At 32.4% G+C, this 15,487-nt stretch overlaps 1 long non-coding RNA gene and 1 pseudogene across 1 annotated transcript; one reads left to right on the plus strand and one right to left on the minus strand.

The window, feature by feature from the left end:
* LOC143057653 (uncharacterized) overlaps window positions 1–8,837 on the plus strand; it is a 43,774-nt pseudogene extending 34,937 nt beyond the window's left edge.
* Window positions 8,149–10,849, minus strand: LOC143057654 (uncharacterized). Its single transcript, XR_012972776.1, has 2 exons — window positions 10,755–10,849; window positions 8,149–9,969 (listed from the first exon to the last, which is right to left on the minus strand). It is a non-coding gene; the product is annotated as an uncharacterized LOC143057654 (long non-coding RNA).
* Between the last annotated feature and the right edge of the window lie 4,638 nt (window positions 10,850–15,487).

A 15,487-nucleotide genomic window follows, 5' to 3' on the forward strand; every position in this document is an offset into this window, starting at 1 on the left:
TTGATGGGCATTTGTTTTCCTTCATGCACAAGGTGAGAAAATTAACTAAGTTGTTGTACAACTTTGAGATGCTCCCTCAAGTAAAAAACCGGTTTGTATTGTTTTGACTGTCCTTAATTGACATGAACAAGAGGTATCTTCACAACTACAGGTGAGTTAAAGAGTTTATCTAAGTCAGTGAATGGACAGTATCAAAGTAATTTAGGTGTTTGTTTATTTTTTCACCTTCTGCAGAAACTAAAAAAAAAAAAAGAAAAATGCCCATCAAAAACCATGAAAGATTTTATCTTTCTTAAACATAAAATGCATTGAACTCTTATATATATATAGTGGATGCTAGGCCTTAAAACTTTCCAAACAGCACAGGTATTATAAAAAAGAAGATGTGGCATGATTGCCAATGAGACAACTATCCACAAAAGACCAAAATGACACAGATATTAACAACTATAGGTCACCATACAGCCTTCAACAATGAGCAAAGCCCATACCGCATAGTCAGCTATAAAAGGCCCCGATAAGACAATGTAAAACAATTCAAATGAGAAAACTAACGGCCTTATTTATGTAAAAAAAAAAAAAAAAAAAATGAACGAAAAACAAATATGGAACACATAAACAAACGACAACCACTGAATTGCAGGCTCCTGACTTGGAAAGTTTTTATACAGAGTAGTTTTTGAGGTGAAAATATGGCCATATGTGTCCATTTGTTTTGATGAACCTTAAGATGAGTTGAATTAGTGAGGGTACACAACTTACACCTATTTTGACAGACTTTTCACCTACGTGTAATTGTGACCCAGATAAACGATTCTATTCTGTGTTTTATTTTGTAGATATATCCTTATTTACTGCAGAAGTACTTGGGACAGGACAACTTTTTTTGCCCTCCCCCTTTTTTCCAAAATCTGTTATTTTTTTCGTTTTCTATTAATTTCAATTATGTTTTAGCTTTTCTGTATTATGAGAACACATTTATACCACAAATAACTTATATTTACTACCAATTCAAAGTTTTTCTATCCACAGCAGTCACTGATATATATTATATAGAGACTGCTTCTATATCACGGGTTTTAAGAAAAAAGGAGGAGTTAAAAAAACAAGTCTCCAAGTAGCTATGTTGTTCCACCAAATTATTTTTGAATCCATATTGTATCAAATAACACTAAGTTTGAACAGAACTCCACAAGATCCACGATTCTGTAAAGAACACTATCCAAATGTTATCGATGCTGAACTTCACATCCGTAAACATCGAATAACTGATGTTTTGTTTATTTCACATGATATTCAGAACAATTTGACACAAGTTAAACAAAAGAAGAAAAATAGATGCCTGTAGCATAAGAAATATTATCATAAAAATTGCTCATTTTTAAAATCTGACTGTCTGAGGACTTCGCTTGTCGACGTAAATATTAAATACGTAGATTTGAATTCCACACTGAATACATCTAACGGTTTTTACTTTTTTTTCCAGCGGATACTTCATCTGTCGAAATATATTGTAAAGTTTTGTTATACTCAGTAGCGGATTTACCGGGGGGCATAGGGGGCACATACCCCCCGGTTCAGCTCACAAAAAAAAAATTTCTAACATAATTTTATTGCTACTCAATCTTCTTATCTAGAGTGGAAATGAATCACAGCTTGATTTAACTTCTTAAAGTGGCCGTTAATTAATGCCAGCGTCCACATGCGTGATTTATGACAACTTATCGATTGGTGTGTAAATAATGACACCTTTGTGTGTTTTTAATGTCTCTTTGCAAGCTTAAATTATGGAAAATACGTACATTTACATGTTGATTGGAATAGTACGAATTTTTATTGGTTTATAATACAATACAGATTAAGATCGATTACCAGGTGAAACTGCTGTTTTTAAAGAATAGGTACAAATTATATGTTTAATGTCGATGATATTGGTATACTATACATCTATATTTAGGTACTTAGTTTCTCTTCATTCCAAAATACAGTACTCACAATACCATTTTTTTTTAGAATTTATGTTTATCTCTCTTCAGAACTGTCTTTTTGTGAATTTATTCAGCAACATATCAAATCAATTATTTTTTAATACCATACAAGTTTGTTTTTTAAATGGAATGTCCTATTTCCTTCCCTCTTATTTTCAAGGAAAATCGACAATTTGTCCCCCCTTTCCCTTTCTCCACCGGTCTAGGAAAAACATGATGAATTGACATTTTCTTCTAAAAAAAATCATTAATAAAATGCTGAATTATTTTCCTAAGATCTATTTTGTAACTGAATCTGGGACTTAATCATTTCTTTAAATGCCCGAGCATACAGTTATATTTGTTTATTTTTCTTGTTTCAATTGCCATGTACATGTATGAGGCTAAAAAAGTCACCATTTGTAAGGATATGAAGGTGTTTTACAGATATTAGAATGATGTACAAAAAAGTACTTCTGGAAGCAAGGCCAAAAAATATAGAGGTGATGAAGAAAATATTGATTGATTGTATGTTTGTTTAACGTCCAGTGGCAAATATTTGATGCATGTTGAGGACAAATATAATAAAGATCAATTGGCAGGAAAAGAAAGTATAAAGTGAAATAGTAAAAACAATAAAAGATTTAGAAATATGGAGATATAGAAACGATGATCTGAACCCCCCCCCCCCCCCCCTCTTTCTAAAAAAAACAACAACAACCAAAAAACAAAACACTCACACTCGCATATACCGTATATACATCTCTAAAAAATCTAAAATTTTTGTTTCATGGTGCCCCCCAGACATCAAGGTTCTGGATCCGCCCCTGATACTGGAATGTTGAAAGATGTGCATAATGTCAAATAATAGAATTACAAATGGTTTTAAGTCTCCGACAAGAAAACTTGTAAGATTTCCCCTATTTGCTAAATTGGTGCAATTTGGATACTGTGACGTTATGTTTGGTCCAAAAGGTAGTGAAGAGGGCTTTACACAGCTTCAATTTGTTACAAATGCTCCCCTGTATGAACAGTCCATTCATTATTCGAAGAATAATTTTATATTAGATAAAAATTCTTATTATGTATTTACCTACCTACCTAGTCCTTATTATGCCCGGGGGCACATAGGGCAAGGACTAGTTCTTTCCACTCATCTCTGTTCTGTGCTTTCTGTTCTATTACACCCCAGCTGATTCCATGTTCTTTCATTTCAGCTTCAACTGTTCTTCTCCAAGTTGTTTTGGGGCGTCCTTTCTTCCTTTTCCCCTCAGGTGTCCATCTTAGGGCTACTCTGGTCAAGTCCTCTGCTGGTCTTCTAAGAACATGGCCAATCCATCTCCATCTTTTCTGCTTCAATAAAGTCTCCATGTTGTTGGATCCTGTTGTTTCATGGAGGTCTTTGTTTGTGATCTTACGCGGCCAGAATATCCTTAATATCTTTCTAAGGCAACCATTGTGAAAACTGGAGAGCTTGTTGATGTCTTTTTCTGTCATTCTCCAGCATTCCGCCCCATATAGTAGCACTGCTAGTACACAACTGTTATATAATCTAATTTTGGTGTTCTTACTGATGTTGCTTGTCTTCCAGATGTGTCTTAGTTTTAAAAATGCAGTTCTTGCTTTTCCTATTCTGGCTCTGATGTCTTTGTCTGCTCCTCCTTCAGATGTTACGATGCTGCCCAAGTAGGTGAAAGATGAAGTGCAAACTAGGGGTGTCCTATTTAAATCTATCAAAGGAGGCTCTGAGGTGTTAAGAGGCATGACTTCTGATTTTTTGATGTTGATATTCAATCCAATCAAACTTGCATTCTTTTGTAACTTAGTGGTTTTGTCTTGCATGTGTGTTTCTAGATGCGACAATAAGGCCAGATCATCTGCATAGTCCAGATCTTCTAGGTAGCTAAAAAGAGTCCACCTAATGCCTGTTTTGTTACTGTTACTGATGGTGGAATTTATTACCCAATCGACAACTATTATGAATAGAAGGGAAGACATAAGACAGCCTTGTCTAACTCCAGATTTTACTAGAAAGCTGATGTCTGATGAAGTTCCCACAGTGCATCTGAATTCTGTATAGAACATTTCGATAAGTCGTACTATTTTTTCTGGTATTCCATAGCATTGTAAAATCTTCGATAAGCTTTCTCTGTGTATGCTGTCAAAGGCTTTTTCAAAGTCTATAAAGTTGATTATCAATTGTCTCTGCCATTCTGTGCACTGTTCAATGATGTTTCGTAGCACGAATATGTGATCACAACAACTCTTTTCTTTTCTAAAGCCTGCCTGTTCTTTTCTGAGTTTGTTGTCAATTGCTGTTTTAATTCTGTCTATTAGTATTTTGGTGAAAATTTTACTTGGGATTGGTAATAAGGTGATTCCTCTCCAGTTATTGCAGTTTGTGAGATCGCCTTTCTTAGCCAGTCTTATGATGTTACCTTCTGACCAGTTTTTAGGTATCTTGATATTTTGCGATCTTTTTGAATGGTGTGTGAAGAATGTTTGCTGTTAAGGCTGGATCTGATTTAAATAGCTCTGCTGATAGCTTATCGTTTCCTGGGGCTTTATTGTTTTTAAGACTCCTTACTGCTCTGATAATCTCCGATCTTGATGGAATTTCTATATTTACTTCAAGGTCGTGCTCTGCTATGGGTATGTTTGCTGTTGTTTCTGGTTCTGGCCTATTTAATACTTCTTTGAAGTGCTCATTCCATCTATTCTCTTGTTCTTTTTCAGATGTTATTAGATTACCCTGTTTGTCTTTTACTGGCATGTTGGTGTTTCTTTTTTGACCACAAAGTTTCTTTGTAATTTGGTAAAGGTCGCCCATACTTTGCCCTGACTCAGCTTTTTCAGCCTCCAGAGCCAATCCCTCGGTGAAATCTTTTTTATCTTTTCTGGTGGCTTTCTTAACGTCCTTGTTACAGTTGGAGTATTGACCCATTAGTCTATCTTTTAGTCTATCAGAGTGAGTGTTGCAGATCTTTTTCTTTAGCTCTTTCCTGTTGTCAATCAGTGTCCATGTCTCTTGTTAAATCCATTCTTTGTGCTTTTGGCGTTTGAAACCCAATATTTTTTCACTGGTCTTTTTATGTATTTACAATTCTTTTAACATAAATATATGTTTGCTATGGAAATATATATATTTTGTTATACTTTAGTGAGAAATATTCCCTCGTTGTCTTTTGCTCCAAATATATTATAATATTTTTGTAAAATATCAATATCTTTCCTTCACAGACGAGGACTCATTTAGATTTTAGAAAATCACATATTCGTTAATTTCAATGTTTGTGAATGTTAAAAATACAATTTAGCAAGAACCGCTTAACTTTCTAGAAAACTTAACATCGTTATTTTGCGAATGATTCTTGTTAATTAATTTTTGAATAATAGAAGTCAATAAGAAGGCAAAAATTAAAAAAAAATGGTCTCTGGTGAAAAGTAGACTCATTAGCTAGCAGTAAAACTACGTCCTTTTGTTTTTAATGAACGCTTACACAACCCATAGAGTGTTTTTAAGAGTTTAAAACCTCAAACCAAATCAATATTCTTGTTTCAGATGTATGTAACAGAAAAACACCGACAAGAATTAAAGAACCAGGGTTACACTGTAATAGAAAATGTCGTCACGGAAAAACAATGTGATAAATGGATAGATGAATATAAAACTTGGTTATCCCGATTTAACGAGGACGAATGGCCTTTCACCACTCATTCACTGCTTCTAAGATACAATACTGGCAACTTTGAAACCACGTGGAAAGCACGGTTGGCAACAAAGAAAGTTTTCCGCGAATTATGGCACACAGAAAAACTTCTGTCAAGTGTTGATGCCATTGCAATTGGGCGACCACCTGAAACAAGTGACGAAGAGTTTGCACGTGCGGGTTAACACTGGTTGCATTGTGACCAGGATACACAGAGAATAGGTCTCCATGCTTACCAAGGCGGCCTCTACTTAGAGACAGCCGACGAAGATGATTGGACATTCCATGTGTTAAAAGGTTCACACGAATTCATCGGTGAGTTTTATAACGAAAATAAAAAGGCGGCTTTCAGAAGTAGTTTCAACAATTATTGCCACATGAAACATGAAAATATTGAGTGGTTCAAAGAAAAAGGTTGTAAACAGAAATGGTGTTATGGGACTCAAGATTAATTCATGCAAATGTAAGGCCTGTTGAAGTTCGTAAAAACCCTGATCGATGGCGTTTTGTTGTACTGTCTTGCATGGGTCCTGCAATTTGGGCGTCCAAAAAAGACATTGAATCGAAAAAAGACCTTTACAATTCGGTCGCTATGACAACACATTGGCCTTGTCAAGGAGTCAATATGATGAAGTCACAAATCCCATCATTTTGCCGGAGTGATGTTATCATGCCAACAGAACAGTGTGAAACGGCTAAATCAAAAACGGCAAAGGAACTATGTGGTGTCATTTTATAAAATTTTAAGGACGAAAAAAGTAACGGACCTAACTGGACACCGGAATGGGGAGAAGAACTAAATGTTCCGAATGACAAAATGCTAATTCTAAGTTCCAAATGAACAGAACATATATAGCTGTATTGGTTTTATCATTGGTTGTAGTATTTATTGCTTATCAGTTTTAATTACTTATTAAGTTCGGAATTCATTTGACAAAAGATAAATAAAATTTCGCATTGTTAACCACATGAAAGCAGATGAAAATTAAACAAATGATTTATGTGAATAATAGTGCTGCATATATTCGAAATATTATACTAAATGAAAAACTCACACGTTGCAATACACTGAATTTGATTAAATTTTGTAAATTATCTTCGTTATGCATTAATTATTATCTATAATTTATTTATTAATATGTAATTCTTTTGATCTTGACGTTTTTTATTTCTTAATTTATTTGTTATCAATGTTATATTATAATGATTTAACCAGGTGTTTCGATGTTTACGTACTATTTTTTTTAAAATTATAACTAAACTTTTTTTTAATGAAATAATGGCTTTCATCACATCCCCGTGGTCCACTCTTTATCTATATACGAACGTCTGTCTGTCTAAACCCTTTTCTCGGCAACTCAACTTATAGCTCCTTGATACATGCACATGCATGCGTTCTAATATGAAAGTGTATCTAACTTCTAAATCAATGTCCGTGTGTTTTTTGTAAATGTTTGGACATGTCGGATATTATTTACTGTTTTGATCTTATGCCAATTCCTTGAATTACGAGTACGTATTACATTTAAGCATATGCCATCATCTTGGAGGTCCACTTTCCGAACCCTCTCACTTATTTTGTGTATTTTGTGTATCCACGAAAAAAGTACGTATTTACAGGGTTGCGTTTAATATCGTAGCAGTTACATAGGGCTACGTAGATTTATGACTATTTAACGTGTAGCTAGCCTAGCTGCTACATAGATATTGATAGTAGCTAGGCTAGCTACTCTGTTGTCTACTCTATGGTCGGGTTGTTGTCTCTTTGACACATTCCCCCTTTCCATTCTCAATTCTATCGTTCAGTAGAAAAAAATCTACGTAGCCGCTACGATATTGAACGCAACCTTTGTAAGTTTCCTAGCTTTCATTTTCGTTAAGAAAACTGCTATAAACAGATTAATACATGTTTTTTCCCATAAATTCCCGGGTATCACCTCGAGACTTCAACATCAGCTCGAGACGAAAGTCAAATTTTGATTGACACTGTGCTATCTTCCGCCTCAGTTTCAAACATTGTAAGAACAACCTGTTAAGTCATATTTGAGTTAAAAGATGTTCGCTACTCTTGCTTTTGACCTTTTTGCAGATAGTCTGTTCTGAATCCTCTGATTCTATCCATGCAATGCCAATAAAAATATTTCCTAGTTACCCTTTTTATAATATTTATATACTAATAGTTTAAAAGCCATTTATGAAAATCATATGAAATCCTCACCAATTTTTCATAAAATTTAAAAGAAAAAAGTGCCAATTCTAAACATAACAAATATCTATGTAATTAGAGAGAAGAATTTCCCGCAATATTTTCACTTGAGTATATCTCAGAAACAAGAACACGAACCTGTCATTATTTTCTGATTTTTAAGTTCCGTAATTTATTCACTATCAATACGTAGAATTGAGTTTGATTGAATGCTTTCATTATGATGACTGTTTATATACAGGTGTTAAAAAATTGTCGAACGAAATATTTATGAAAATATAATAAAACGACAAATAAAGATGTTGCAAAATATAAAAAGTTGTGAATACTAAATTATATACTAGTAACTATATAGTTGAAAATAGCGTTATACGGATTTAAAATTAATCATCATGTCCTAGATCAAGAATGAATTGTACAGCCACGCAAACTAAGAGTTTTGTTTTTGTTTTTGTTATTGCTGTCCCTTTTTGTTGTCCTTGATTGTTTTATGATTTATACCAGAAAGGTATTTCGTAAAGAACACATCTCCAAAACAACGAAACAGCTGCTTTTGTCATCTTGAGACTCCGATCAAACGGAGATTGCTTTGGTAATACATGACGTCACATTAAACGTCGATACTATAGAGGTTTGAAAATGTGAAGTTCGATTGAAGAAATCAACCAGAGACTGGACGTCAACATGGGTCTTTCATATATACACCAAAATCATTGTTACTCTACCATCTAGTAAGTTTGGCCACCTCATATATTTTTGATTTGCACCCGCAGCCTTTTGTAAGCGGAAACGAAGTAATCTGGAAAAACAGTATTTACTACTTGCATATGACGCTTCCTCGAAAATTTGTGTTTGTCTCATTATGCAAAATGTCATGGTTTCATACCAAAACCACGTGGAGAAAGTTTGTTTTTCCTTGGAAATTTTGGAATTATTTTAGGTTTTATCCACGGATTCATTGACATAATTTGATGAAAAGGAAACATGATATTAGGCATACTGACGGATGATGTCTGCTGTAGGGGAAATAACTCATGCAACAATGACTGTCTGTGACGTTCTTCAATTTCTTTTTCCCGCCGTTTTCGTTTCAGCTTTAGATCTCTGAAATAATCAGTCCATACACTCTCTTTGTGTATAATGAGTGGAATTTGATGATCTTTGTTGCTGAACATGTCCTTCTTGGCGATCGTAGTAGTCGAAAACGGTATTTGAGTTGGCATTCTTATCTGATGATCTAAGATATCAATCAATGATATATCTTTTGATTCTTTTCCATTTTCATTATTAAAGTAAAAGTTTAGATTTTCGTTTCTAGAATCTAACGTAACACCGTATCCGGTTTCGAATGGGTGTCTGTATGAAGGTTCGCGAGATTTCCGTATTTCACCTTTCATTAAGTTCCACACTGCATCCTGATACTCCTCGGAAACAGTCGGATGATGCAGGTCTCCATTGAATATATCCCCATCACTCTGAGATAGTCGATAACTATTATCGTTGTTTAATGGCATTTGAATTGAACCGAATGAGTTATGCCAGACGGGGTCCTTTCTAAACCATCGTTTAGAACTATATGAAGGATGTTTATATCTGTCAACAAAAAGTCTGAACGATGTGACTCTATCCTGCAGCTTGTCTGAATCACTGATTATTGGTTTCACTTGAGGATATTTCTGAGTAGGAAACGTATATTTGATACCATTTCTTAAGATGGAAGTTGTACTTGTTTCAGGGCTTTGAAAAATTCCAACCGCTTTGTGACGATGTATTGTTTTGTTATGATCTTCACTTTTGTTATAATTTTGATCCTTTTGACTGTCAATGTCTGAACTACCCTGTTCATTCCTGATTGTATCATTAGCAGGATCAATAGAATCTTCATTTGAAAAATCGGAACGTTCTTCTTTTTTTCCTTTTTGTATAACTGTTTTATTGCTTTTACCTTCATCGTTTGACCCTTCATTTCCGTCATCGTTTGACTCTTCTAGTGTTTTGTTACAACACCAAACATATTGTCCACATGTGATTGTAGAGTTTATTTCTGTTTCACTACAAGACTCCTTACACGTGCACCTGTAGACAACTGCAATTAAAGGACATGAAAAAAAATTACATTTGAAGGACATTATATAGCATGTGAAATGTTGAATTAAAAAAAAAACAAAATGAAAATATCTTCAGATTGTGAAATGATATGCATATTTGCTTTTATAATCCAACGAATTATAATGAATACACATAAACGATACCACCAATGAGCATATCATGACATGTGTATTTAGGACGATTTCATCATACATGTTCTTAACCATAAACTAAGGCAACAGTAGTTAACCGACCTTAAAAAATCAAAAAACATATATTGGTAAGAAACCAATATATATATTATATCTTATTTTCCTTTCCACCAATTTCAAATTAACAAAATTTTACGCCAGATGAACAATTTGACAAATAATGAATCTATAGTGATACTCGAAGCTAACATACCGTAAACAATCAAATGTAATATACTTAGAGTTGAGACGTGATGCGAAAAAAGTAACATCGGGAATTAAATCAGCGCTTACATGGAAGAAGATATAATCCTTAGTTACAACCGATTTTTTGATTTTATCAATTCAAGTTTTATATAAAAAAAACCATATTCAAATGTTCATGCTGGCAGTAAAACATTCCCAAGCTGCTGATCTGATGATACATTATACCACTTTTTATTTATAGTCCATGCACAATCAGATATGCCATTGAACCGAACACTTTCCCGTCTTATGAATCAATTGAAACATTGAAAACTCATGAAGTTTGCAAGATATCCTACCGATACATGCAGAAACGCGACATAGAAAGTTATACATTCATACTTACATTCTGAGGATACAGGTAGAACTGAATGAAAAGTAACTAAACATCCTAGAAAAAATATAACCATGGAAAACATTGTCTAGTCACTAGTGTGACAACTACAATGTGTCGAAAGTAACGAAATGAACATGGCTATGAGTGTGAATTTATGCTAATGTTCTACAGAATAAATCACAAAATTTAAAATATAAAACATATCTTTTAAAAAGTGTCACCTTTATACATATCATAATCAGTCAAACTGTTATAATTCTTACAATGCGTCGGTCTGACTATATGATCAGTAAATGATGTTTTCTACATGTTGATCTTGAAACTAACTATGATTTTCATTTTTAAATGTTTGTTTTAATTATCGAAATATACATGATATGTATTGGGTTATTTATCATCTGATACTTACACATCAATAAAAGATGATTACGATACTAAATGAAGAAGTATTAGATCAGTCATCAGAATTATACTCCTTTTTCTCGTCAGTTCTTGTAGGAGCAGAGCTACACGAGGAAACAAAGATAATAGGGATTGTCATTATTAAAGACCAAACTAATATTTGTGTATAACATATGTGGGTCAAGAAGACATTCATTGTCGAAATGCGCATGTGGTGCTGACAAAAAACTGGTACCATAAATGTAATTTTACCATGCCAAACACACTTAAATAAAAATAAAAATCGGCCTTTCGTCAATATACTTGAACCATCAAAAATATTAAAATGTTTAAAATATTTGCAAAGCGTGAACACTGGTGCTGTTATAAAGTTTTTTTGTGTGATATAAAACAACATATATTATCTAGATTGTCTTGCGTATTCAACTTTTGTAATTTTTAGATAAAGTAGTTGATATATATAGTATGATTTTTTTTGTGTACTTGCAATTGGAATATTTGTTTAAAGATTAAAATATACTTCGGAAAAAAGCCAAATGATTTTACCACAATTGATTCATATTAAGAATAATTCAGTACAACACTAACTGTGGTTGATTTGATTATATTACACTGGAGTTCATACCCATAAGGTATAGTTCAACAAGTTTTGATTAAGTAGCTAGAAAGTAGAACAAACAAGCGAAAAATCTTTAAAAATTGCCACAAGAAGACTTATTCAATTTTTGGATGAAGGTAATAGTTTTAATACGTTATTATCAAAAGGGTATGTCTGATATATACTAATTTTTTTAACACTTAGAATTTGATAACAATGGTATCTTTTCAATTTTCATGCCAAGATTCTTTATTAATGGTAATGCATGTCGTATTTTGTATTAACAAATGTTGATGACATTGTTTAAACATTCGAATTTTTCAGTATTAAGATATTTTGATAGCTTGTTGGTTTTTTGCTTTCATTTTTCATCGCTCCTGACTCATATTATGGTGGGCACTTTCATTGGTGGAGGCAGTCTGAAAACGTATTATCTGATAGATATAATGGAGAAAAGCAATTTCATCATTGTTCCAACTTTTTATGTTCCATTAACAAAGTATTAAAAGTACTGATCTCTATTAACTATTCAAAATGAGGGAAGTCCATTAATCCTGTCATTTATCATACGTTATAACATATCAACCATTGTACGAATAACATATTACAGATTTGAAACATTCATTTTGATGTTTTTTTATGTAACAAACTGTTTCATATGAAAAGTAAAGCCTCAGCGAGGACAATGTTTGTTTATTAATTGAAAAGCGACACATTGACATTTTGACATATTTGTTAGTTTTTATAGTGATTTAGATTATAACACAATAATGACTGATTTAACCCTATTTTTGACATTTATACCTGTTATGTAAATTCGTCTTATTCACACATTGTTGTAAATATAATAGAAATGTATGCAACTGTCATTCAAGTAAGAAATTATCTAGCTATAATACCAGGTTTACCCAACCATTGTTTATGCAAGGAAACGTCTGTACCAAGTCAGGAATTTGACAGATGCTTTCCATTCATTTGATGAGTAAGAGCTTTTGATTTTGTCATTTGATCAGAGAATTTCCATTTTGAATTTTCTTTGGAGTTCGGTATTTTTGTTAATTCACTTTTTACACATTTAAAGAAACGTTGAAGCCTTTTCTATATTCTATGGCATTTAGAGCTTGAAACAATATCCACGCTGTTCCATTGTTACGTTTAAATAATGACATGAAACTACTTATTAAGGATACTTTTTTGTGCTAGATTGATTTAATTACATTGCCTTTTATTCAAATATATACTGTTTACACCTACGATGAACTGTACTTATAAAATCGACATGGAGACGGTAATTAGACAGCATCAATCATCATTTAACAGATCTTAACTACAACAAGACAAAGATAACAAGATTAAAAGTTACAATGACAAATTAGATTATTTACCATAAGTCAATTATACCTATACTGAAAGGTAGTGAAATTGAAACATATTCATCGTTGTTCACAAAAGTCCGGAAACAGTAATATATAATGAAAAACTAGTTTTCAAGGACAATGTCTGTGTTTTATTTTAATCGTTTTGGTAAGATGATTTGCTCAAGCAAGGAAATGGCGACTTAAATAAGGAAATTAAATTTTGTTCCTGCGCGGGAAATGAAATATCAATAAATGTTCAAACTGCTTGAAGAGAACCTAATGCAATCAAATATTCTCCATTCATTGATTCATACTTGTAAAATTAAGAATGGAAATGGGGAATGTGCAAACGAGACAACACCCTGACAAAAGAGCAGAAACAGCCGCAGGTCACCAATGGCTCTTCAACACAGCGATAACTAGTTCATTAAAAGGGACGTCATACTAAACCCCAGAACAAATAAATGAACTACAATTTAAAACCATTTAAGACTTACAACGCCCAGAGGTACTTGGTACAGACACAAGCATTCGGTGGGGTTGAATATGTTGAGTGATATCTCAATCCTACTTCTATACCTCTAGCAAAACACAAACACACAGCATTACGCATAGTAAAACTTATTTTAAAATAAGTCCGAGTCCGATGTCAGATTAGTTAAAAAAACAAACCTCAATCAAAATGATTGTCTTCATCAGAGATGGGTCCGATTACTTTCAATGTAATTGATTAAATTACAATTACTTTGTCATTTGTACGATTAAATTAAATTAATGATTACATCATTTCTGAAAGTATCTGATTAAATTAATGATTACATTGGCAAAGTAATCATGATAACATCTGATTACAATGAATTTAAAAACAAAAATTTTGAATGATGTGGATGAATAAACTTTTAATATAACTATAGCATTTTTGAGAACGTATTTTATTTGGTTCAATTATAAAATGAAAACTTCAAATTAAACGTCATCTATTTAAATAAACACCAAATTTCACTACATATATATACATTACACTTTATCACCAATGTTCTCTAAATTATTTTGAATTAAATTTAATAAAGATATATCATAATCAAGAGTTTTTTGTTGGTCTTCTGACCTCTTTCATAATTTGTATGTATTCCAAGTTGCAGTTTATGGAAGTTTAAATATGGATGAAATAAAGTTACATTTGTACCAGTTAAAACTATGTTAAATTTTAATAGAAATGTTTAATCAAATTGTAAACAATATGTATTAAAGTACTAAAAACCATTGCATTTTACACGTCCAGTCCAAATACAAAAAAAAGTTTAAACAACATATTTGTCCAACTTTTAATTTAGTTTGTGCTAATTAGATAAATTTTCATGTCTGATTTATCTTTTATCATATATATTTCCCTACAGCTATACTTAATTGGTAATTGCAATAAAAACAAACCTTAATTAGTCTCCTACCTGTCAATTCAAAGTTGACAAAAATCACAAAAATTAACAAAAGATTATAATTCAGGGTTAAAGAAAAGTATTACTTGAATATATAACAGTTATAATCAAATATTAATATGAAGATCATTATAAAACGATGAATATACATGTATGTACAATATCTTTTACCAAGATAAAAGGTATATAATTGTATTATATGTCTCTGCTTAGGCTAATGATGACTTTTCAATACTGTAACAGTTTATTTTTTACTGAAGTAGACAAGCTTAAAGTAACCAAACCATTTTAGTATGTGAACAATTTATCAAATATGAACAAAGAGGTTCATTTAATGACCAAAAACACAACTTTAGATTTTTTTCATTGTAATCAGAATGTAATCAAAAAGTAATCATGATTACAGGGTATTTTGAAAAGTAATTGATTAAATTAAATTACATGTAATCAGATTTTTGGCTGATTAATGATTACACTGATTACTTGAAAAATTGTAATCAATTACAGCTGATTAACGATTACAATTACAATTACCCCAAGTCTGGTCTTCATCATATGAAATCAAGCACAATTCCTCTCATTGGGGGTTTAATATCATACCATTTTAAATTATTTGGGAGGAACATAACCCGTATCATGCCAACAACTGCTTGTAGAATTTTTTTCCGGTGCAAATATCCTATCAGTGAATCAATATTAGAACCACAATATGTCACCTGTAATAACATAACAACAATATTGTAACTATATCCGTTCTGAATAAGTCTGCTTAAAGGTTGGCTAGCTTAAAGGCAGAATGCTGACATTTTTTGTGCCTTGTAAAGAATATTACTACTAAAGAATAACACATAAACAAACGACAACCACTGAATTACAGGTTGATTAATATTTACTATTATTAACCAACTAAGTACATTATTGCCAAAAATGACTATTTATTAAAAATTA

This window comes from Mytilus galloprovincialis, chromosome 13, assembly GCF_965363235.1.
Source record: "Mytilus galloprovincialis chromosome 13, xbMytGall1.hap1.1, whole genome shotgun sequence".
NCBI lineage: Eukaryota > Metazoa > Mollusca > Bivalvia > Mytilida > Mytilidae > Mytilus > Mytilus galloprovincialis.